This window comes from Falco rusticolus, chromosome 9 (assembly GCF_015220075.1).
Source record: "Falco rusticolus isolate bFalRus1 chromosome 9, bFalRus1.pri, whole genome shotgun sequence".
Classification (NCBI taxonomy): Eukaryota; Metazoa; Chordata; class Aves; order Falconiformes; family Falconidae; genus Falco; species Falco rusticolus.
In genome coordinates, this window is record NC_051195.1 from 22,142,004 (window position 1) to 22,166,440 (window position 24,437).

Below are 24,437 nucleotides of genomic sequence, written 5' to 3' on the forward strand. Positions count from 1 at the left end.
ACTCTCTGCGTGTTATTGGTATCACTGCTGAGTTCAGATCAGGCTCCACTGCAATGCTGAATCTACAAGTTATAAATCTGGCATGGACAGAGCTCAGGATGCAAGATCAGACACCCTTTCTATACTGCAGTTCAACACCCAAAAAGTAGCAGAAAGCCTATACATCAAGTGAATGTACTTTAGTAAGAGACTTACATTTAAGTAACCATACCTTGCATTGTGCTTCTGTTATTGGACATAAAACCATGAGGTTTGCTTTGCCATATACTGTTAGAGCTGAGAGTAATTTCTGGCTTGTGGCTGATGTATAGAAAGTTGCGGGTTTTAAAAGCTGTACTGAAAGGTCAAAAAGGCTGTGTGTTGCACCATTTTGTACTGGGACAATGTGGTGAAACTAAAACGGGGGGTCGTGAAATTTCAATTCTATACAAAGCCAAAAGGGTAGGAAAGGCCATGTTTTCAGATGTTTCAGCTCTCTGTGAAAAGTATTTCAAGGGTTCCCTGTTACTGCATGTATTGAGTGCAACATAAAGCAGCAAACTAAGTGCTGTTATTCTATGGACTCACAGTGTACTAGGTAAAAGCACATCCTTTGTGTGGAATTGCTTGTTATGCATAATATCCCTCTACAAAAGAGGTACTAGTATGATGTATCCCACATGGCCTTCTTTGGTGACATCACTAGAAATGCTTACTGTGAGCTCTGATTTCTTTATTACAGCCTAAATATTGTGAGTGTCACGACATCTTTTTGTTGTGTAGGCAAGCTGGTATGCTGATAACTTCTGACTCTCAAAAACGAACAGAAAATTCGCATTGCAAAGTAGAAACCTGGAGAGTGTGCTTTGGGGCCAAAAGTCAAGTGCAGCAGCACTCAAATTCAGCAGCGGATCCAAGGAATTTAAACTGGAATTAGCAAGGTCAGAAAAGACAGGGCTCCAAGAGGACATGCCTTGGAAAAGTCAGTTAACCTACAACATTATGCAAATTATTGCAAGCAATGGCTGCTGCATTCTACTGTAATTGTATACTGTATTTTGGAAATCTTGGGGATTTTATTTAGTTAGACCTGGATACCAGGATAACCTAAGCAGTATATTAGCTTTTAAGAAAAATTTAATTCTGCAGTGAGAATTTGATTGATGGTGATTTGAATGCAACTGTTAAATTTCTTGGTGTGGAGTTGGGAATGTTCTTAGGTACCACCTCTGTAAAATGCGCATAAGCACTTTCTAATATGGAGGAATTATGCTTTTCTAGACCTTTGGTTGTTTCTGCTTGTGAAAATACTATCCTTTGCCTTTCTTGCACTAGCACTTGTTAATACACATTTCTGTTTGTGGAATTTTGACATCTTCAGTAAAACTGAGGTGGTTGGTAGGCTTAAAGCAACCTAGTAAATATAAAGCCTGAGAAAAATTTATGCAGAAAGAATAGAATAAAATTATTATCCGAAACAGTGTGATACTGACTGTGATTTGGACTGTGTTGAGGTTTATATCCAAATTCACACATGCTAAGACTAGTTTTGGAGTCTGGATGCAAAACTAGCATATCTGTGAAGACTAGTGGGTAAAGCTTTCTGTCCTGAGTACATCCAGAGCTTGAAGTTTCACACCTTCTCATGCTGGTTTGCTCAAACAGGCTCCTCCTTCCCCCAGGAAGAGAAGATTAATGGCTACATGAGAAGTTAGGGCAGGCTAAGTGTGTCATTGAATTGCATAAGCCCACAAGGTGAGTTGTAAAGGCCAAGGAGAAATGTGTTAAGAGACAAGGAAGGTAATAGGAATTCAGGATCAAACTGCTGATGTGTAAAACTTACTCTAGGATGAGCTTCTCTTAACCGGCAGTAGAGAACCTTCCACTTCTGTATCTCTTTCCTAGGATGCAGGAAAGACAAAATGCATAGACCTATCTAGGACCTACCCAACAGTGATTTGTACAGTTCAGGTTCATATTTGACTCCTCAAGAATAGTAGCTAGCAGTCCTACTGCTTTCAAGTATTTTAGATAGCTGCTGGGTGAAGATCAGCTTCCCTTCAAAAGTGGGTTTAGTTTTGGGGCAGGTATCCTATCATCCCAGCTTAGTTTGGTTTAGGTTATTTTTGAGAATGCTTATTCTAGTTCATAAACTATAAGAGACCTGGGAAATGATGGCTGGAAAACACCAGCGGTTGTTTGCATGCAAAAAGCTGGATATAGTCACTATGCCAACCAAGAAACAGACAAACTCGGTCTTTATCACTCCATTTAAATTTCCAGGACGGTTAAATGAGACAAAATGCATGCAAAGTTACACGGCAGTTTGGTAGCTCGTCCTGTGAGGGAGCCGACCTCTCTTTTATGCTAGTTTGCTGGTTTTGGTGAACCTTTTTGGTAAACCTGCTTTTAAGTATGGACTCACACTTGATGTAACAGCAGTGGTACTAAGGGGTTGGTCTGGAATTCTTTCTCTCCCAGTATAGAGCCAGGCATTGAAAATAATTTCAGTTTGCTTTTGAATTTTTTTTTTTTTCCTGTAAAGCCCATTTCTTTAAAAGACTAGTGAAAGAGGAATAAGTTTACAGGATCTGGCAATGTTTCTGCAAAAGCTCCATTTTAACCATAGTGTATTTCCAGAAAAAGACAGTAGAGGGGGCTCGTGAAATACACATGCTTTGTTACTTTCTGCAGCAAAATAAATTTCTTCATTTTTCTGCTGCTGGGGGTGGAAGAAGGTGCTGAAATTGTTTTTCAGGCAGCCAGCACACCACCACTGTAGACTGGAAGCTGAGGATAATTTTGAGAGAATGCCAAGTGAGATCTACAATGGAAAAAGCCTAAGGCACCTGAGGAAGTTAACTTAGGGTTACGTTTGATTTTTGGTTTTAATGTGTGGAATATATATGGAGCATGGAGTGACCTCACTTCCTTCACTGTGTAGTTTGCGGTCCTAGATTCAACAGAATAAGCTTTTTAAAATACTTTTCATATTTTAATCATTTTGGCAAAAATTCATTCCATTTTCAAATAATCACAAATTGTGACAACATCCCTTTGTGCAGAGATATAATCAAACACTAGATTTCCCACTGTAATAACACAATCTTAAATGCAACATAAATGTGGAAGGGGTGGAAAAGGTGAGTCAACAATGAACAAGAGCTATATGGGTAAAATAACCCAGTTAGTAGTATATGTCATGATACAAAGATATACACACACATAAGCGATTTGATTGATAGGTTTTCTTAGTTAATAAAATCTTATATGTTTTCCTGTGTTTCAGGGCTGTTTCTTCATGGGTTTTTTGTCCTTAATGTGTCAGCATGTTGATAAGCCGAAGTATCACAAACACTCGGAACAGAAATCCAGTCCTGCTGTAGTAAACCAGCATTGTTCTAAATGTTACATATATGACAGCATTTTGTTCTTTTTCTTCTATGTTTTAAGCATCTAAAAAGAAGTGCTCTAAAAGCTACCAGTTGCACTGTTCCAGTGCCCTGTCTGCCAGCATGCCTGGGACACTAAACCAGCGCACAATTAGCACATTACTTGTTAACAGAACAAATACACTATTGACTCAGAACAGTACTGCAAACAGTAGGACATAATACAACATCGATTGGATATGTGCTTGACTGTTCTCTTAATGTTTACTGTGCTGTTGAACAGATTAGAAAGTTGAACAGATTTCTTTTTGAGGTTTTTCTCACTGAAACACATTTGCCATTCAACATGCTGCGTTCTGACGTGACTTAACTGTTGACAGGAATGACCTTCAATTTGCTGTCCGTGACATGTATTGAACCTTGGTCAATACTCCCTTGCAGAGACATGGTCATAAGTGGTGTGTGGTGTGTTTAGTTCCATATTTCCCTTTCATAATAACATTGACATAACCAACGCACTGCTGGAACTATAGTGTTGTGTGTTGCGTTTTTTTCCAGGTAATTGAATTCACATGGATTTTGGCCTCATGTCCTGTAGGAAACCACAAGAACAAGGTGCTGAAAAATCCCCTGAAAGCTAGGCAATGAAAGTGGACCTTTACAGACCAGAGCTTTTGCTGAAATGTTATGTCCTGCGAAGTACATTACAAATGTTCATTGTTAATGGTGCTTAGATGTTACCTGAAAACAAAACCCTCCCAGTAAAGCAGCCAAACAGGGTGATTTTTTCCATGCAAAGGACTACAGTTGTGTTCTGTGTATGTGTGCCTGATGCAGAGTAATATGTCCTGGGGACTCTGAAAATGTATCAAAACCCGTAACAGGCCAGTTAGTAAAAGTATCTCATTCTGAATACATGTTTTCTCTGAAGTACTTTGTCAGTAAAATACTGGGTAGGTATAAAGAGTGTGCACACACACACACACACACCCCCCCACACACACGCAAATTCTTCACAGACCAAGTGCTGTGCAATACAGATGTTGTTCACAAATCTTTGTCAGAAAGATTTTGTTGTAATGAGAGCTTTTTTATTGCAGAATATAATACACAAGGTTTGGTAGAAAGGTGCTGTACTGCTTCACAGCTCATCTCAGCCCGTATTGCTCTGTGCAGTCATGCACGTGTGACAGAATATCCTTGCATTCCCTGAGCTGCGTCTGGTGCAGAAACCAACCGTACAGCTTTTCATTGCTTTTTGCAGCTTTACTGCAAATTAGGTTTACCTTGAAGTCGTAATGAAGTTGTTCCATTTGTTCCTCATACTTTGATCCTGTGGCCTATGTTGAAAAGTGGAGTAGTTGGGCTAGGAGGAGGTGTTTTACAGGCAGCAAAAATCCTCTGGGAGCTGGCTAAGCAAGGTCAGGACTAGAGCAGAGCTGCCTAATCTGACATGTGATCCTGAACTGTAGAAAACTTCAAGTTCTCTGGACTTCTGAGATCTTAAATACCAATCAGAGGAAGAATAGAAACCATCAAAACCTTCCCTTTCTCTCTATTTTTTTAAGAAGCAATCAATTATTAAGTCACTTCCTACTGAAAAGGATCCAACCCAAACTCTAATGCTTAACCCTGTCACTTTTGTCGTCTGAGTCAAGCACAGAGGAGTTACAAATTCTCTTGCTTTGAGGAATGGGGAAGCAAGAAATACAGTAAAAGTATGCTGTGCTATTTCTTAAGTGGACTGAATAGGAAAGGCAGAAGTATTAATGACAAACTGTACACTTTGCCACACAGAGGAAGCTTGGAGCAAAATAAATTTAATTACTTCAGCATTTGTTGCAGCAACTTTACAAACTGATGTATTTTTATACTAAACTAGTTTTTTTCCTTATGCCAGGTATTTTATTTGAGGACCAGTGTCAGCACAAATCTTTCTGTCTTCAGCCTGCTGCAAGCCACAGATGCTACCTGCAGGACCAGGGATCAGTCTAGAGTTGATTACATCTAAAGAAACAGTGGGTGAGGAAAGTAACTATAGCTGAAAAGGTGAGCTGTGCTCCATTGTTGCCATAGATCTTGAATTATGTTTTTATCTGTGTGGTTTTGTTTTATTGTAATTTTTCCTCTTCCCCCGTGCACACCCACCCACCTGCTCCCCCATAAATACAGAACACTACTCTGAAGCATGTCCACCACATGGCCTCTATTAGAAATCAAACTGGCCAGCCCAGATTTTTATAACCACAGCAAAATTAAGCTTTTGGGTGTACTATTTCAGGTCCAAGCAGACACTGAAGGAGATGATAGCAAACGCCTCTTCTTAAGACTATATAACTCTAGTTTTAGTTGGGCAATAGATACTGCCAACTTATATGTCTCACCTGATTAAATGACTCAGTATCTGAATGGAAGTCCCTTTCTACCCCAAATCAATATGATTTTTAGGGAGAGCTAAGAAAAAGGAACTGAACTGGATATTTGTAATGAGAAGGAAAAAATCCCTCCCTTCTTTTTTCTATGGAGATGAAAAAGAACCCCAAACCACAGGCCCAAGTCTTGCCAAACTCATCTTTACTGGAAGCAGCTGAGTCTTTGGACAAGCTGGAGCTGGGTTAATGAGCAGGGTACAAGTGGGTTTATTCCAACAGAGGTCTATACTGCATGGAGCACTCACATGAATCACTGAGTGACATGTCTCCTGCAGTCCTTGACATAAGTCTTTCATGTTGAGGTACTTTCAGTTAAATGGGTCATTAATGGTGCATCTTTTGCATCATCAAATTCCCTCAAGAGCTGCTCATCTTTGTTGGCTTATGCACAGCAATATCCTTCTAAGTCCTTGGCATCTGTCCCCTGTATGTAATTATGTAGAAATTAATCTCCATGCATGTGAATAGCTCATTTTCCAAGAATGACGTGAGAGCTGCTTGCATTGTTACTAGTAAAGCACCTAGATTTATCAAACAACTCTGCAAGGAACAGGCACATAAACTTCAATGTGTAAATAATATGTTAATATTCTAGCTGTCTGGTCTACACTCAGATGTTGGAATGCAAATGCTTTCTTTTTTCTGTGAAGACAGCAAATGTTACATGTTATCCACTATGTAAATGTCCTTAGATAACATTAATCAAAATGGCTTATCAGCTGCAAAACATACTTCTAGATGTGCATCTTCAGGGCAGCCCAAAGCCAAATGGGTGACAGGCTTCTAATAGATGGCTCATGAAACCCTGTTCTGCCAGCACTTGTCTTTGTTAAAGCTGAACTGTAGTCCATGTTCTCATCCCGTGATACAGGGTGTGATATATGTGGGCTGGTCTTAGAAACTCTGATTCCTTCATGCCAGAGGAAAAACAGGAGCATGAAAGCAATGCAAATATGCAACCCAAACACACGCAAGTCTTTTTCCCACAGATCCCTGAACTTTGAGAGTTTCTTGCAAGACTAGAAAGCTAACTGAAGAGAAGCATCCAGTCAAATCCACACAGAAGTTCCCTCAGAAGTCTGATGTCCTAGTGGTCTATGCCATCATTTCGAACGTAGTAAATGTGCATTTCCAGTGGTATATGCTGTTACTAAGATAAAAATTGGAGCCCATACTAATATGGTAGGTTGGCTTCTCTATGTACAGCAGAACAGAAATTGGGTCAAGGAATGAGCAGGAAGTCAGCAGTGACACTGCTTCACAAGCAACTAGTTTTGTACTTGGGGTTGAAACTACATAATCCATAAGCCACTAACTGTATATACAAAAATGTGAAGTTCAACATATTCTATTGATAACTTTCTGAGCAATGGTTTCCTGTTACTTTCCATGCAGCACAGAGTTAGCTGTGTTAACAAAATAAGAACTGGATGTGTTTAAAAGCTGCCTGCCCATTCGAGTAATATGGTTCATGTGAGCGTAGACCTCCACGTTCTTGGGAAGGTGGGGCAGCCAGTGGTGGAGTAACAAGCCTAGACGGTCTGTTTGATTGCTCAGCCTCACATTGGTCTGTAGAAAAGCACGTCCTGTTGGATTCCATTTCCAAATATTTTAAGAGCAGGGGGATAATCAAGGATGCATTTGTTGAGAGCAAATTGTGCTTGACCAGCTGGATTGCTTTCTCCAATGAAATGGCTGATTGTATGGTTCAGGGGAGAGCAATGGACACAAACTACCTTGGTGTTTAGAAAAGCTTTTGACAGGATCTATCACAGCATTCTTGTTTGGAAGCTGTGGTATGGGCTTGAAGAACAGATGGCCAAATATGCTTAAAGTTGCCTGAGCTGCCAGTCTTGGAGGGTAGTAATGATGGGCCAGATGTCCAGCTAGCAGCTGGTTAAGAGTAAAGTACCCCGGGGATTGATTTGGGAGCTGTTATTGTTCAATAACTTCATCAACAGCCTGGATGATGAAACAAATTGCCCCTATGGCAATTATTAAGTTGCCCTTTATATATGTGTAGTAGTTAGTAACAGAACCTGTGAGGCTACTTATTTTCTGGTGGTAGACTTGGGATTTTTTTGCTAGTGCTGGGTTTTGCAACACTTGATCTTCTGTGAAGCTGTCGAGAACTTTTAAATAAGCTGATGTAGTGGATTTACCTTGGCTGGAACCAGGTGCCCACCAAGCTGTTCTATCACTCCCCTCCTCCAAAGAATGGGGTGAGGGGTGAAAATAAGCTGTCAAAAAAGCTTGTGGGTCAAGGTAAAGGTAGTTTAAGGAAGCAATAGTTTAATGAAACATGTGTGGAAGCAAAGGAAAACAAAAGATGTTATTCTCTACTTCCCATCAGCAGGCAATGTTCAGCCACTTCCTGAGAAGCAGGGCTCAGTATGCGTAGTGGTTGCTCCGGAAGACAAATGTAAATAACAAATGCCCCCACTTCCTCCTCCTCTCTCTTAGCTTTTATATCTAAGCAGATGTCATATGGTATGGAATATCTCTTTGGTCACTTTGGGTCAGCTGTCCTGGCCATGTCCCCCGCTCCCAAGGTCTTGCCCACCCCCAGCCTAGTGGTGAGGATGGGGAATGTTGGAGAGACAGCCTTGATGCTGTGCGAGCCCTGCTCAGCAGTAGCCAGAACGCTGGTGTGTGTCACCACTTTTCTAGCTACCAGTACAAACCACAGCACTATGGGGGCTGCTGTGGGGCTCAGCCAGACCCCATGCAGCTGCATTTACTTGCCAGTATTAGAAATAAAAAGGGACCCTGGTAAAGTAGTATGTGGGACCTTGTTAAGTCCAGTTCCATGAGCAGCTTAAAACCTTATGAACAAGGTGAAGCAGTCCAGCTCCAAGAGCGATTCAATTATTATTTTAGTAAATCTTATACATTTGACTTGCTGGAGCAGTTTAGTACCTTCATACAATATAAAGATTAGATTACAATGTTATTCTCTTGCCAAACAGTGGCACTTCAAAATAGGTCTGAGTTCCTATTTTGGTGTAATTTTCCAGAATAGTGGCTTGCTTAATGATTTATGCTGAGAGGACTTTTGCTCATATTAACACCTTCAAAGTACAAGCTAGAAGACTAGAATCTATCAAAAGACTTTTTTTTTTTTCTCCTGATATAATGTCTTAAATTCTGAACTAATTATTTAGTGGCTGGAAATATGCTGTGATCTCACATAAAATAATTTTCTAGGTGGAAGGAGAAAAATAGTATCTTAATTTTGGTGGTCCCTGAGGAGAGCAGAAGTAAAATACTGTTTCCAATACAGACTTTCAAGATTTTGTGGCATTAATTAAAAGCATGATTTGGGGCTGTTATCTGTTGAAGGGCATAGAACTTGCAGTGCCTAACAAAGTGCTCTAAAAAGAAATCACTTCAGTTATGCATCGTGGATGCTGGTGCTTTCATACAGGTTTGTGTATGTTTGTCATGATGCTTGTTTTGTAAGAACATAATATAAGAAGGGCAATACTGAGAAAAAAAGTCTCCCAGCTTCCAGTCATTTTCAGTTCAAGGAACCTCCTAAGCTTCATATAGTTTCTCAGTACCGAGTATCTTGGTGAACTTTTTTCCCATGTTTCTGTGCATCCCCTGCCTGACTGCATGTGAATTGTTCACATCCAGGACATCTTGTGGCAAGGAATTATACAGTTTAACTAAGTACGCCATGGAAAAAATAGGTTCTTGTGTGTTCTTGAACCTGCCACCTGCTAGTATCGTTTCACAAACCCCAGGTCTTGTGCGGGAAGAGGCAGGCAGTAGCTAGCCCCTATTCACCCTCTTCTTGCCACTTATGATTTTACAGATATCTTTTGCTCTTCTCTATCATCTTTTCTAGATGAGAAAGTCCTGGTTTATGCAGTCATTCTTTATATGAAGGCATTGGCTCTTCAGACCACTGGCCATCCTTGTCCCTCCTTGAACTTTTTCCAGTATCAGTCGGGTGTTGTTGAGGATGGGTGAGAAGGACCAGAATTGCAATAATTATCCAAGCTCTGGATGAAATGTGGATTTAGACAGCAGAATTGCAAAGTTCTCTGCTTTTTTAATAATGCTGAATTATTTCAGAGTTTTGATGACGGTGTACTGAGCTGATATGTTTTCTTGTCTAACCCTAAAATCTAGCTCTCGAATCAAAATAGGCAGGATGTTCCCCATCATTGTGTCAGTGAAGTTTGGGCTGGTGTTCCACTTACGTCACTTTACATCAGAGCTGATGTGTCTTTCTAACACTCTGTTACTTAGTCCTGTAGGTTCTCCTGCAGTTCTTCACAATCTGCTTTTCTCTTTACTAACTTAAATAACAAAATTACTAGACTTTGTGAGTGACTATTTATCCCCTTTTCCATGTTGTTTGTGAATAGCTTTCCACATATGCTGCAGTGTGACTAGTGGTTATCACCAAGCAGCCAAATGCATTGGTTGTTTTGAGGCAGAAAAACTGTAGTTGCTGAAGAATGATGGAACTGATTCAGATTTAAACATGGGACTGTGATGCGAGTGTGTTTGCTAGGTCATTACTGTTGATTTTGGACTTTACACCCATTAGCTCAGGTCCACTGTTTTACCCACAGCAGCGAGACTGGGGCTGCTGTTGCAGGATCCCCTCAGATAGTCTGCAGTTTGTTCCCTTGCTCATAACCTGCAATTCTACCTTTCCAGGTAGTGCATACACAGGAAACTTGTCTCTGCTTCTTGGCAGAGAGCTGCTGACCGCTGGCTTCTGCTTGCTTTGTTTTTTACTAATTCTCCTACTTCAGTCTCCATGGTTTTCAATCAGTCCTGAATGAATTACTGTGGACCTGCTTGGGTAAGCTTCGGCTCAGCGTTTGGCATGTTTCTGCCACCATTTGCTTGCCCAGCCAGCCTAGACCTGGCTTACTTTTATCACTTCAGGCTTATGTATGATTAAGCAAAATTTCACTGATATTGCCCATATAATTCTGCTTAGAAACAGTTTTCTGTGAAATACAAAATAGGTTTTTGTTAATATTTTCTCTGTGAAATACACAGATACCTTACAGAAACCAAACATCACCGATACAAGTTAATTTAAAAAACTAATCTAATTCCTTCAATTTCATTGGAAGAATATCAGTCATTAATAAAAAAAAAACCAAGCCAGAAGGAGGTTTGATTCTGCATTGGTATTCGTAAGGTAGAAAGCTACGAAACTGAGCAAAAGTCTTTCCAGCCCAGTATTTCATCCCCAGAAATGGCTAGTAGTGGGTTTTCAAGGAAAGAACCTAAAGAACACGCTGTGCTGCTATTTTTTGTCATAAGCAGAGGTAGTTCTGCAACATTTGTCTGACATCCCTTAGGCAGAGAGATGCTCACACACACGGAAACTGTGCAACAGTTGGTCAGGGTCAGGGCTGGCTCCAGAGTGCCTTGGGCTGAGGGGGCTGTACTGCCCATGTGCTGCACAGCTGGGTCTTCCCATGTGCAGGAGTTGGCACCCAGAGCTGATGCATCCTGAGTGCCCTGGGTATGCTCTGCATGCGTAGGCCGTCTGTGCAGCACCTGGGCAGCAGATGTTGTACGGCTGGTCAGTGCTGGGCATGCATCGTGCAAATGTCCTGTGGGGACAACTGTGCAGTGGGCTGTTCTGGGGGCTTTGCTGATCACCTTGGTCATCTGAGTGTCTCGAGCCCATAACCTGTATGTATATGGACAAAACGCCCTTCGAAAAAGGTGATGTGTCCCAAGGAATCTAGATCATGCAGGATATGCTTAATAAAGAGTTTTTAATAGCTGCTATGGCTACATTTCTGGTGCATGTCGACGTTTGGGCCTAATCTCTCTTCCATTGAAGCCAGGGCCAAAAATCACACTCATTCCTACCAAAGCTGTCACTGGAATCCCTTTCCGCTTTCACCAAAAATCCTACTGCCAGTACGTATGAGAGGAATTGGACAGTAGGGAAGGGCAACATGCACTGAAATCAGTGCCTGTGTAAATCATGGCAGTTGTGTCAGTGACTTGTCTGGAGTCAGGACCTTGGCCATATATTTTAATTCTTGCAGTGCTGAGTTTCCGTTCTGCTGACAGGGAAGAGGAATGACTAAAATCATTGAATTCACTGGCTGTAGCAGTAGGTTCAGCTCATTTCTCTTCTGCAATTGCTCTTTGTCTTGGGTAGTTACCCTGTTGTTAAGAAAAATCAGTCTCGATGCATCTAACTCACAAGGGTTCCACAAGGCTTGCAAACATCTCTGAGGTACTCACAGCTGCTGAAGTGCTTTTGATTGACAACACCACTTTCATGTAATTCTTCCATGTTTCCTTTTGTATTGTTTTCAATTGCAGTAATTTCAACAGAGCTGTCTACAGTCAGAAACTATGGAAATTGAATACAAAAAGATGTAATATTTCAAGGAAGAGTAAGTATCGCAGTGTCTTTTTTTTTTTTTCCAAGAGAAAGGATATAGGTTTCTCAAGAGCAGCTCTGTATTCTCAGTTTAACTGGCAGACAGGAAATGCTTTTTCTTTCTTTAGGTCCCAAAGGATGTTTCTTTGTTAGAAAGCCAAACCTCCATTTCCTCTATTTCTTGTAACTGATAGCAAACCTGGTGAACATAGAGTAGACTTGGCATCAAATGCATGAACTTGTAGCTTATTTCTTTTACAAACCAATTTCGTTTGAACATTGGAAGTCTGCCTTTGTTTTCTGCTAGATAACTTGGTAGGCAACTAATTGATGTTCTTGTGGCCAGATGCTGGAGCCTACCCTGATGTTAATGAGACTTCACTAACACAAACAGTCTCAATGAGGTTAACAGCAACCCATGTGTGTGTGGAAGTCCCTGGTGCAGCTGTTTTATGCTGAGAAATGTTAACAGTGGCTTGGTCTCAATCCCAGCTTTGACCTGCAACAAATTCCCCTTTTCTTCCCCAGGGTCCTGTGCATACACTGAATATGGCTGGACTGCATATATAAAGCATACATAGAGGTACCCAAGCGAGCTTTGGTAACAGAAACAATAGCTATGTACAGCCACAAACCTGCTTTTAAGAGCGCTAATTGCAGTTTGGGTGGCAGAGCATGCTGTCCAAATTGCTGTGCAGCTAACACGTGGACTCGTGCGGTTAAATGTCAGGATGGGAATTTCAAGAGCATTTTGAAACAAATCAGTCTTGTAGTGATCAAAAAGCTGTGACTGCAGCCAAGTGGTTAGGTTGGGTAAGTCAGATATCTAGGATGCTGAGTAAGTGTGGTATGATGATTTGGAGCAGGTACAATGTAGCTGAGAAGGCTGGAGAAGTATTGCAAGGATAGGCAGAAAATACCATCTTAAACAGTGCAAAACACACAGCAGACACCAGCACTTGGAAGTCACGCTTCTGGCTATTGCTGGTACCTGACTGTCAGCTGGAGGGCTGCAGGGGCAGAAGCAGCGTGTGGCTGCAACTGACCTCACGTTCATGGATGCAAGACTCTAAGCACCAACTGTGTCTTTTTATTTGTCTTTCTAGAGGTTAGGAACCTTGGTTGCTGGAGTCTGCCATCTCTGCAAACTAGTCTGACTCAGTATCTGCAGCGTTACTTCTTCACTGTCTTTGTATTTTCAGGGGATGATTTTTCTTGATTTACTTCAGACCAGGACAGAATACCCCTGTGCTTTAAAGGATTGCTGCCTAATGAGTTTCTGTGATTCTGAACTTTAGTGTAAAGTTTCTCAGCCATGAGGCTCTCCTTTGCAGAACTGCTGAGATTATTTTCATTTACAATTAAATGAGAGGTAAAGTTTAGCCTCCCATTTTGTTTGGTTTTGTGCCCACACCTCTGAATTGCTTCTGCAGTGGTTTGTCTGACTGTGCAGCTGTAGAGACCAGACAGAGACAAGGAAGACTTCAGCTATTTGATTGTCATCCAGCTGGCAATAGTAGTGTTGGGTTTGGGGAGTTTTCTAGCTGATAAGTAGGTTTATATGTTTGAGTTTGATTATTCTAGGCGGACTGTTGTGTTTACTTCTGGTTAAAAAGTTGCTCGAGCAGCTAGATGCATACTTTCATCATATGCAGGCATTTGTGCTTTGTCAGTGAATTAGCTACATATTTCTTGTTTAAAAGTTCCAAAATATTCCCACATGCTGCTTGTCCTTGATACATGAATCACAAGGCGAATGGCAAATTTAGGAAGCCCCTTATAACAAGCATACAAATAAAAATTAAGAACTCATAAAGGGCAAAATTATAGGTTAGAATTCTGATAGTTGGGTGTCTTAATAAATACTTGTTTTGCTTGCAAACAATCTGCAGAAACATTTTAAAAGTTTATCTGTGAAGACAATATTTTCAGAAATAAAAACTACATTTTTTTAGGGGAAACTATAGCAGTAAAGGAGCACAAGAAAACAGAAGGAAACATGCAAGTAGCAGGCCTATGATGTTGCCTGACTTGAATTGTATACTTCAGTTATCCTGAAGTTAAATTTGATCATGAATAGTCAGTTCTGCAATGAAGTAGTTTGCTGTAGCACTCAACTACCATTCAAAGAAGACAGTGAGGCTTTTTGACTGGTGTAGTCCAGCTTTTATAAAATAGGAAGCTAAAATTGCAACTTTATTCAAGGCATCAGGAAATTTCAACTGTCTTAGCTGGCAAGAAAAAGAATATAAATTTTAATAGACTTGATAAAAACAGTTTTATGGTACGAGATGAGTAGTCAGCCTCTGAAAACCCATGTAGATAACTACTGGTCAGTTTTCATGTAAATACTTGATATGAAATTAACCACTTAATAATTTAATCATCAGTCTAACTGATGAATGGAGTCATTAGCACCTACCTATTTTATCTAATGCTGAGACACCAAGGTTCTTTTAGGTTGTGTTCCCAACAAGAATTTGTCTGTTTGTCTCCAACTGCATATTCTTTGTAAAATCATAATAGCAGGATGTGGTTGGAACATCATACATGATATTACAGCTGTTAACAGCAAGGCTTTTCCAGGAAGGGATGTTGGAGATGTATCTGATATAGTGCTTGCAGTCATACCCCAGGAAAAATACTGACCTCTTGTCAGACTGGATGTCTGCTGTTAGCTTACCAACTACAGGAGAGGAGTGGTGAGGCTGTATGAATTGGTGGTCTTCACAATTATTCTCACTGGTCTTCAGCAAAGTCCCTTGACCCTTACTGGAAAGCTATGCAATAAGGTGCTTCTGGTTCACTAAAACCAACCAACCAACCCCCAACCACATGCCCTGTCATCCTATCGTGAACTTACTCGAAATGGAGCAACAGAACTGTACTTTTCCAATAGAAAATACGGACTGTGATCTTGTTGCTACCACACAAAACAAATACCACCTATTTGCAAAGTAATTCTTCCTACATCTTGATGGCTGGCTTTGCCACTGAATTATTCTTAAATGGGATCCATTTTAAATGCAAACCACTTTCTTAATTTCCTCCTAATTAGTCTTCTGTAGACATTACGTAGGTCAGTGGTCCCTCAAGATAGAGATGACCTCCTGCAGGGAGGATAAATAGGAGTCCAGGGTTTGTTCACAGGCCTCACAAATCTGTGTTGCTCTCCAGAGGGTCGGTTTTCTCTCTTTCTCATTCCTTTGGAAAAAAATCTTTGGTCCAAAGCTATCTGGAAAAACGTAAGGTAAATGCAGCCAGCTCAGATATCTGAATCTGTGAAGAAGGTAACACCAGGTCCCAGAAATTAGCTGGGATTCATGTGCCAGTTCTGTGATCTCTTTGGCATCTTCTGAATAGAAATACAACTCAGAAGATTTCCAACTAGTGTTGCCCAAAGCAGAGTTCATTGGGCATGACGATGAAGACAGACAATCAGAGACATGTAAACTTGCAGTTGGGTGGGAACTTTACGATACAATGACACTTTCCTAAATTTGGACTCAGTTGCTGGTAGTTTGGGAAGCATTGCCACAGTCACATTAAGGTTTTGAGAGAAGATTTCTTTGCTTAGACTTAGTCCGTTGTGTAGGACTGATATTTCAGAAAATGAAATGACAGATAAAGCATCCCATTGCTTCACTTCAGCTGAGTTTTACTTTGTACCAAAAATCTTTTAAATGAAGAAACTTGTCAGAGCACTAAATTGGAAAGAAACAATTGTTTGGCTGCTGTAGACACATGAGATGGACCTCAGTGGTTTCCACATTTACCCAAGGACCTTACTTCACTTGTGGAAGCCACATTCTGTAAGAAATCGGTCTCCATTCAAGTAGTGTTTGGACAACACTTGACATGCAGGGGAGGTGATAGAGCTGACAGGAGCATGACCAAAATATGTGTGTGTTTATACAGCTTGTGCTTATCACAAGGCAGAACTTTCCTTCACTACAATAATACCCCAGTGGATGTTGCTCTACTGATGTACATAGGTTTGCTGTTTCCTCTTCGTTACATGGTCACTCTGCCTTGTGGGCAGATGAAGGGTGCTGAGGTATGTGGACCTCACCAAGCCCAGTATGGCCATCCTGGTGGGTTCCTCCTGCATAACACAGGGAGAGGAGCTCGGAGACGAGCAACGTGTTTGCTTTATGCTTGACCCAGGTACTGAAGGGAAGAAAAACATCTTTGAGGTTTTACTATGCACACTGGTGTGTGTTTTGCTTTCCATAGAGAAGAGTGATGAGCCAAAGAGGCAGCTGTTTCAGTGGGTGAAATATAAGTAAATTACCAATGGCAATGGGTCTCTTGTTGATGAAGAAGCTCTTTTCCTGGTTCTGATGACCCACTCTAAATATAAACCTCCAATCAGGCATTTCCCCCCTCCCCATTTGTCAGATGAACTGTAGGTTTCAACAACTACTTAAGATGCTGTGGTTGAAATAGGATCCAGAGGTGTGTGTATGTTCTTACTGACTGGCTGCCATAGTAAAAGCTCTGTGGTTTGGTGATCCAATTTAGTATAAATCACCATTTTAATGCTTAGTGATATATCATAGTGAGACATCAGCCTTTGAGAAGTGTCTTTGTGGCTGTTATGGTGCAGTGATGAGGCCAAAAATGCTGCTCTGAATAAGGTTCATTATTAAGGTAGACTGAACTACCACTGTGTTCTACAACCCCTGCAATCTATAACACATCCTTTCACCAATACTTTTTAAACTGCAGGCCTTGAAGCTACATGTCAGCTTAGCACAAATGCTCTGTGCTGCTTCTTCAGCACTGTTAATTGGTGCCATGGCTTGGTCCTCATTTTTTGCAAGAAAATCATGGCGCATCATGTGCTTGCTGATTCAGTTTGGGAGTAGGGTGGTGGTGAAAAATTTATTTGTTCCTTTTGAAGTAGATTTTACATTTCTGCCTGATGTGCCTTTTTTCAAGTGCTGTAACAGCTGGATTTCCAAACAGACATTGTGGAGCCCAAATTGTCCAACAACTTTTGATGAGGCTTTCCAAATGTTTCAGGGAGGAACAAGGCCCAAATATTAATGCTTCTAAGAAAGCAAGAAGGTTAATTCTCTCCTGCTGTGTGGAATCAGAACCCCCTTCTGCTGTGTGGAATCAGTTCATTATTTCCAGAGGTACTGCAGCTTCTCAGATAAGACTTCTGTGTGTTTTTCTGTTTAGGAGCTAATTCAAATACAACTGCATCCATCACTAAGGCTGTCAATAGTGTCTCTGTTCCCGTGATGTGTAAAGATGTGCATGAAGGTCCCATGTAATAATTTATTCCTGTCATATGAGTATGAGGGGAAGTGTGTAAGTGACAGAGAGAGAAGAAAAATAGATTAAGTACGGGAAAAGAAAATTGAGGTGTTTCTGTAAAGCTTGTGGAGGTGATGAATGCTGTTGATGTAATATGCAAACAGCAAAACAAGTGGTTTGGCAGTCACTGTAAAGCAATTTACCTTGCTGACCAATGTCACCTCAGTTGCATTTCTGTGCTCCTTTTATGGCTTGCACACTCCTGTGGTTCCTAGTCTCTAGCTCTGTGCCTCAGTCATCCAGGGCTGTTTTTTTTCTATTGGTGCATAAAAAATGGTGTTGCACAACTACTTGTTACTAAAGATAATAGCAGCTCCATCATAATTTTCAGATCCTCTGTGGGAATGCATAACCTCCTGCCCATTGCTGTGGAGCATACGTGACTGTAATGGGGCTCTGAGGTCACCTGGGATTTTCCCAAGCTGCTATGGTTTGGGTGGGTATCCATTAAATACGTTAGTCAAACATAGAGAGGATGCTGCTGTTAGCCTGGACTTCAGGACATATAACAAGTGAGAGCCCTCAGTCTCATGCAGATTTGACTGAAGACAGCTAAAACATTGATGTGGTCCCATCTGCCAGGGAGGAGGCCATGTCTTCTGTCTGGACTGCATGCTCTATGGCATAAGATCACTAAAAGCTGTGATACCAAGACTGAACCCTAGCTCTGTGGGAGCTGTGCCCAATTGATAGCGCAAAAGCTGCAACCCAGCACTCAGAATGCGACTGATCACATCTTGGATGCAGACACTGGTCTGAGGTTCCATTAGAAAGGGCGGCAGGCTGCTCTAGCCACGACCTTCAGTCTGAGAGGGGGGGTTAGGTCAGCTGAGACTGTAGCAAAGAACCCACGGAGTGAAAATGTCAGTCCTGTTCAAATCCCTGTAGCAGCATAAAGTTTCACATGCACTGTAAGATGGTAAGTGAAGGACGAAACATCATAAAGCTCCCTCACAGCCTGCCTGCAGTGATGATGCTGCCGTGCTGGCACGGTGGAGCCAGAGCCAGGGCTGTTGGTGCACCTGGACGCTGGCACTGCTCCAAGCTTTGCTGGTAAGTCTGAACAGGCCCTTGAAATACCCCCAAGGGTACACGGTGCTGCATCTCGGCCCCTGACATTGCTTTGTTAGAGCTGGAGGCAGCTGCAGCATCTCTTGTTCAATTGCAGCCTAGCTCTGACCAGTGGCCTGTGGATGTTAGTTAACTGATATTCAGCTATCCCTTTTCTGTGGGCATTAGTGAGCTTTTGGGGACTTATAGGAGCACAAATTAGTCACCTGGGTTGACCAAATGACTGTGAGGCAAGAACACCTGCATTTAATCTGGAAGGTCACCCTTTATCTGATGAAGAGAGCAGGAAAAATGGATTGGGTAAAAATTGCTGGGTCTGAAGGATGATACTGTTAAAATGGATGGAAGCAGCAGGCACCCAATACTGTGTAGCTCAGTGAGTGGTGGCTCACAGCGTGCAAATATTGGCTGGACAAGATTAATTTTGACCTTAGGGTTTTGGTTCGTAGTGTTTCCTCAGTGTGGCATTTTAAACTCAGATAAGACAAATCAGAATGAATATTTAACGTGAGTGTGTGCAGGCACAATGCTGGCTTGCAAAAGCCAAATCTGCACTTCAGAAGTTTCTGAGGCAGTGTCCATATAGGGGAAAAAAAGCATAGATGTATATGTGTTTCGTTTCTTGTTACGGTTTCTTTCCACTGTTGTATCTTGCCGAGAAGACACTGCCAGCTGATGTGTTCTGGTCTCTACAAGTGTTTTAATGCCTCTGTGGACAACTGAGACAGCCTGTTTTGATAGATCTCAGGAGTGCTCCTTGATGCAACTGATCACCTTTTCTGCTTGATGGATAATTGTTTAGGATAATAATGTGGCAGCCTGGTTAAAGTCTTAACTCAGTGGAGAATATTTGCTTGGGTAATTCTGGTCAGTAAGGAGCAAGCTCCCTTTCCTGTGCTATGCCACCGGCATCTGGTTTATTTGCATTTTTATTGTAGCAATGGGAAACTGTATAGTAACAGGAATATTGAGTGGCCATAAAACTATGCATGTTTCAAAGAACAAATGTGTGTGCCTAAATTTTTAAGCCAAGGTTAAGAGTGGGAAAGTATAGCTAAATCTTTCTCAATAGCAACTCTTGTGCAAGTCCCAGGTGTTTCAGACTAATTACTTAAAAATATGCTTGCTCACAGTTGTACAACAACAGCTATGAAATACTCAGAATTTAACAGATCTCTTTTTTTAAGCCTATGAAACCACATAGTCCACAGAAATGCTTGATAGGACACAATTAATTAATCCAAATATTAAATTAAGAAGAAGCTTCCTGATTTACAGCAAAGATCTCATTGTCTTCAACCTAAAAAGCCTCTCTAAGTTTTATGCCCCTCTCTAAATCTTATGGTGGAGAACAGGAGCTATTCTAGATTTTGTGGCTTGAAAAAAAACCTCCCTCTCCTCTTTATCTTTGTCTGTTCCCGTACCTTCTTATGACATCATGGATTGTATTTAAGTGATTGTCATACCCTGTCTGCAATGCAAATGAGTTTGTGGTGTCTGCTTTTCCACTTAATGGCTCACTTGTCTCCTGTACTACTTTGAGACCTTATGCAGTTTTCTGTTTTCTGCTTTTAGAGAAATGCTATCATTTGGTGGTTCAAAGGTGCAATAAGCTATTTTAAGAGGGCACGGTTCAGACTGTATCGCCTTGCAATACTACTGTCAGTAAGTATCACTGAAGGAATTACTGGTACCTTGGTTCTGTTATCACAGCTGTAAATGCCAGTCAGATTCTGGCAGAAGTGAATTTCTTCCCGAAAGTGCAACGTGGTAAGATCTTAAAACTGTCAGTGATTCAAAACAAACTCTTCACTGTAGCAAGTGTGATTGGAAGGATACCTGTGTGATTAAACAAGCAGCTTTGGAAAACACCTTTTGAAATCATCCCTCAAAGGCTCCTTGCTGCATGTTCTCTGCAGCCTGCTTGGGAAGAAGGAAATAATCGCTATTTACATGGGAATGTTAAGCTGCCCATCTGCACGCTTTTACCTCCACACTTCGCTGTACCCCTGCACTTCTTCCTAGCAAACCTGACTTGCTGCACTTCAAGCTAAGTATGCTTTTGTGTTCTTTGCAAGAGAAAATTGTAATTATTGATAGTAGGCTCATAGTTGGCTTTAGCAAAGAAGGGTAGAGAGGTAAACTGTGGTATTTGCTTACAGCTGAAGAGATGAGCTGGCTGCTCTGAGGGTAGGCTGAGCTGCTAATCCTTCCCTCTTGCTTGTACGGGCCTATACTAAGATGCCTTTGGGCTGGCTTTGGAGGAGGACTGAATCACTGACAACGTCTGCTCCCATGTTCTTGCTTTCCAAGCGACCATACCTTGTAGTGTGACCCACATTCAGAAATTTAGATTACAACGGAGTAAAGGAATGTTAAACAAGCAGTGTTATGGTGGACTGGAAAATCAGAGAATAACCTTCCCAGAGTCATAGCTGGACATGGTGCAGGGGACACATTTTTCTGTGATGATGTATTTTTTAGCGTAACTTCACAGCATCCCCTGCTCGGTACCTGTTATGGAAGCTGCTCACCCCACCTCCCTGCTTCTTTGACTGTGCCCTGGTTGCACCTCTCCTGGCACATGTCCAGATCATTTTGGAAACATCTGCTCATCTCTGATGTAGCGTTGGTTTTGCTAATCTACAGAGACTCACTACTTCAGTGAGAGAGTTTGTATACTTTTTATACATGTGGTAATACTCGGGGGGGGGGGGGGGCGCAAATCAAACTCTCAAAGTATAGGAAGGGCTGCTCCTATTGTGTGTGCTTGACTGCTGACATGCACACATGAAGCAGGGTGATGGAGCATCAGGGAGGAAAAACAACTGAGGGTCACCTGTAGTTCTGTACATTTGTCCTTCTCTGATGTTTCCAAATCTTTTGAAGGTTATAAATTGTTATAACCTTTTCAAGGTTCAACCTTTATAACCTTTTCAAGGTTATAAATTGTCTTTAAAATGTGGTAGTAGCATGAATGCACTAAAATGTCAGCAAGCGTGAAGTGAAAGATATCTGCCACTATGTACCTCCTGACAACATGCAGCCCAGCTTCTCTTTGCAGCCTACAAGAAGGAAGCTGAGTGCAAACGCCCCCAGCTTGGAAATCCAAGCCTGAGGCGAGGCCACCCGCTCTTGAGCCAGCTCAGGGTATGGTGGGAGGCTCTGTCGCCTGGTCCACCCCTGCATAAGACTGTCTGTCCTACCTGTATAACAAGAGCTCAGGTGTGAAGGGTGGCAGCGCCTGCTGCTTTCCCCACAGCAGCAGCTGCTGCATCTTACCCTAGGGGCAGCAGCAGAATGCCCTTCTATCCAAGTTCTCTGCTGGCTTTTCATCCCAGCCCTATCCTTCATCTTTTATATGTGGGGGAGGAGGAGGACTCTGTTATCATTTTTCTGACCTGTCCCTTCCTCCTAAGGCAGCTGGGGTGGGGTAGATTGGCCTTTGTAGAAGGAGTAGGTTTGGGACTTATGGAGGCCTGCTGGTGTGGTCCTCAAAGGCAGACGATGAAAGCAAGTGATGGGAAGGGGGCTTTCCTCCTCCCTAATGTTTTTAATCTCAGTGCCTCCTCCTCACCTGTTCTGCATCCTCCAGGATACATTCTGCTGCTGCAGAAGCAAAATTGGATCTTGCCTCTGGGACTGAGATGCCTCAAGTGCTGAAGTCTCCCTTGTCTGTCAAGGACACTGTCCCACTTAATAGCCTCTGTTTGGGGTGTGACTCTGCATGGGCAGAGGTATTTCCCTGTGTTCTGGGAAATTTTAAACACTGGGAATATAGTATTATGGAAGAAAGAGCTGGGAGGGACCTCCAGCGTTAGGTAAGTCCAGCCTCTTGCCCAAAGTCGGGAATGATTGCAGCTAAGCCATTCCTGCGAGATTCTTGCATCATCTCAGTTGCAGAAGACTTGTAACCTTCCTGGACACCCTCTGCACATTTACCTCTGTTAATCTCTCTGTTACTTCTTACCCTATCCACCGCAGATCCAGAGAATGGGTGATCTGCTTCCTTGTGGCCTGCAGTGGCTTTTTATCAGTTTTGAAGATGGTTATTGTGTGTCTCCTCTTTCTAGCTCTTCTCCAAGTACCCTGGAATGGATGAGCCTGGTTATTCCAGGTAGGTGCCACAGGACAAACTCTGGAATTGCTTCAGCTGGTTCTTACCTTCCAGGAAGGCTGTTGTGCAATGCCGGATACTGGGCTCTGGCAGAGACCTCCCTGATACAGCATGAAAGAACATGGTAGAATGTAACCTTCTCTAGCTGAAAGTAAAGCTGTTTGGCTCAAGGGAGAAGAGAGAAAACGGCTATTTTTAATTTTTTTTAAGAAGTAGTTAGAAGAAATGCTTGAGACAAAAAGGAGACAGATTATTGTCATTTTTTTTTAAGACAGCTTTGCATGAAGTCTTTTTTTCTCCTCCTGACAGACACGGGATCCAGGGGTTCATCCCTCATGGCACTGATGTGCCTTCAGCAGTGTGGATACGTTGGCAAATGAGTCAGGCACTGCAATGCCTCTGTTGCTGGCAGGATGTCTCCTTGAGGTGCTTCAAGGAGGGGTGCTCCTGCCCTTGATGTGATCTAAGCCTTTCTTCTCCCCAAAGCACAAGGCAGGCTTAGCACTTGCTGACAGCTGTGAAAGGAATTAGTTTTTGTTTGTATCTTATGCGTAGGCTTTAACGGGTGTTGCTGTTACGTAGTTGAACTCTTCTCTGGCTGCAAACATCATCTTCCCACACAAAAATCTTCTAGTAGAAGACAAAAATCCTCTTTATAATGCTGTAATGAATGTGAGCAAAGCAGTTCTCTTACTGCCACTCTGAAGTGCTGAGCAGTGAATTTCAATAAACTGAAATCCCCCTAACTTAAATTGTAAATCTGTTCATCAAAGCTGCATATAGGATCACAGTGCCTTTCTTGCTCAGAATGGAGCCTTCTGTTTAACCATAACAGCACAAAATTTATCATACACAAGGAAAACACTATTTCTGTGCAAACTTCTGCTTTGATTTCTTTTCCATTCCTTCTTGTTCTTTTTCCCCTAATGTTTTATATTGTGCTTATTGTTTAGCATCAGAGTAATTCCTTGGTTTACAATTGTCAGGCTGTGCTGGAAGTTAAACCTTGCTGTGGGACTATGTGTTCCTCTAGCCTGCATGTAGATTAGGTAGGAGCAAAGCAAAGGAACGCTGGTGGCGTTTGCAGCTGATTCCATGAATCTTGCCTTGAATCTACCTTAGCCCTCTTAGGGGAAGGGCAGGTACAGTTAAACTGTGTTTGAGGAGGCAGTTACAGTCCTGAAAGAGATGCAAAAGGCAACACTGGTGGAATTTTTTGAAAGAATGCAATTTTCCTATGGTCTTCCATGTTGTACAATGTTCTTCATGTTCGTAATGACCTAATAAGAAGGGCCACACATCTATTCTTGGACTTGCAAAATGCTTCACTTCAACTGTACCAACAAGGCTCAGTGTCACAGAGGCACTACAATACTATGAATGACCAAAACTTTATTATTGCTGTTATCCTGAAATGCTTACATATTGCTCAAAAACCACCTCTTGCTGATGGTCCCATCTTCTGCGTGCTTCTAAGAAGCCTGTTGAACTGTATTCCCCACCCAGACATTTTCAGTAAACATCAAAAATAGGTTTTTTTCTTTAGCTGTACCATGTGTGATTAAATAAGACACTGTATTTGTATGCCCATTTATAATGGTGGCACTCAAAGAGTAGTTTCCCCCATCTTCTAGTGCTTTTATAAATACTTAGAGAAAAAATGTTAATGTTTCTTTACAACAACCAGCAACGTTATTACCTCTGCTAAAGCATAAGAACTAAAGCAAGTTAGA

The 24,437-nt window shown here is 41.8% G+C and overlaps 1 long non-coding RNA gene across 1 annotated transcript in view; it reads left to right on the plus strand.

Annotated features, from left to right (window-relative positions):
• LOC119153793 overlaps positions 1 to 24,437 on the plus strand; it is a 43,713-nt gene that overhangs the window by 5,577 nt on the left and 13,699 nt on the right. The window contains exon 2 of the long non-coding RNA XR_005106219.1: positions 5,272 to 5,420. This is a non-coding gene — a long non-coding RNA (uncharacterized LOC119153793). The remainder of the gene's footprint in view (positions 1 to 5,271; positions 5,421 to 24,437) is intronic.